We start from the raw sequence: 1057 nt of genomic DNA on the forward strand, positions 1-1057 counted from the left end.
AGCCATCTATCTACCAAAAGCCTTAGAGAGTTGAAAGGCTTGGTGTGTACTCTTCCAATGTTCAAAGCCGACTCAAGAAGAACAAAATCAAGTTTGGTGAAATGGTTGGTATCTTTTCTTGCAATGATGGTGTTTCCTATGACCTTGTGCCATACTCTTATGCCCGGATGGTGGACTAAAAGAGCACGACTCGCATGAAAGTCCTCAAATTTCCTTCCGGAAATTGCCTCCCAACGAGGGTCGGGGTCATACTTTCCAACATTCTTAAAATAACTCGGCTCATCACTAAGACCCAAAGCTTCACCCATTTCCTTAAAGGAGATGCATCTACTAACATTAGCTAGACGAAACTCGAGGTTCTCCCTAGTCTCAACTTTGTTGACTTTCAAAGAACTCAAAAATTCCAAGGTAAGGGAGGGGTATGTCAATTCTTTTGATTCAAACAATTTCTCCAACCCCATGGCTTTAAAGAAGGCTCTAGTTTGCTCAAGGACACCCAACTTATCTAAGGTATCTTCACAAATAAACTTGGTGGATTGAAATGATTTTCTAGCAAACTTGGCAAAAGTGTCTCTATGGGTTTTGGAAATAAAAGTTACCTCCGGATAGTGCAAAAGTTGATCAATTTCCGGAGTAGTAGATGTTGTTGCTCCCATAGAAGGTTGTTGTTGTTGTTGCACTTCCAAGTTTGGGTTTGCTACCACCATAGTCAATGCTTTCTTTGCTTGAAGACTCTTTTGCCTTAATGAAAGTGTCTTTGCCTTTGGTGCCTTTGCCTTTGTTGCCTTTGTTGCTCCCTTAGTCCTTGCCATTGATGAATTAAACCAAGAAAAGAGTGAAAAATCTTCAATTTGTAGTGTACCCAAATCGATTTAAAGGTGAAAGGCTTTGCCTTTATGAATTCAAAAATCGACTCAAAGGTTGAAGATTTTGTGCTTGGTTTTGATTTTTATTGAAAAAGGAGTGATTGATTTGTTGTTAAAAGGATGTTTTGATTTGATTTTGGTGAATGTAGTTGAGGAATTTTGTTTTTGTGATGGAGAGGATAAGGGTTTTG

This window comes from Silene latifolia, chromosome 11 (assembly GCF_048544455.1).
Source record: "Silene latifolia isolate original U9 population chromosome 11, ASM4854445v1, whole genome shotgun sequence".
NCBI classification, from domain to species: Eukaryota; Viridiplantae; Streptophyta; class Magnoliopsida; order Caryophyllales; family Caryophyllaceae; genus Silene; species Silene latifolia.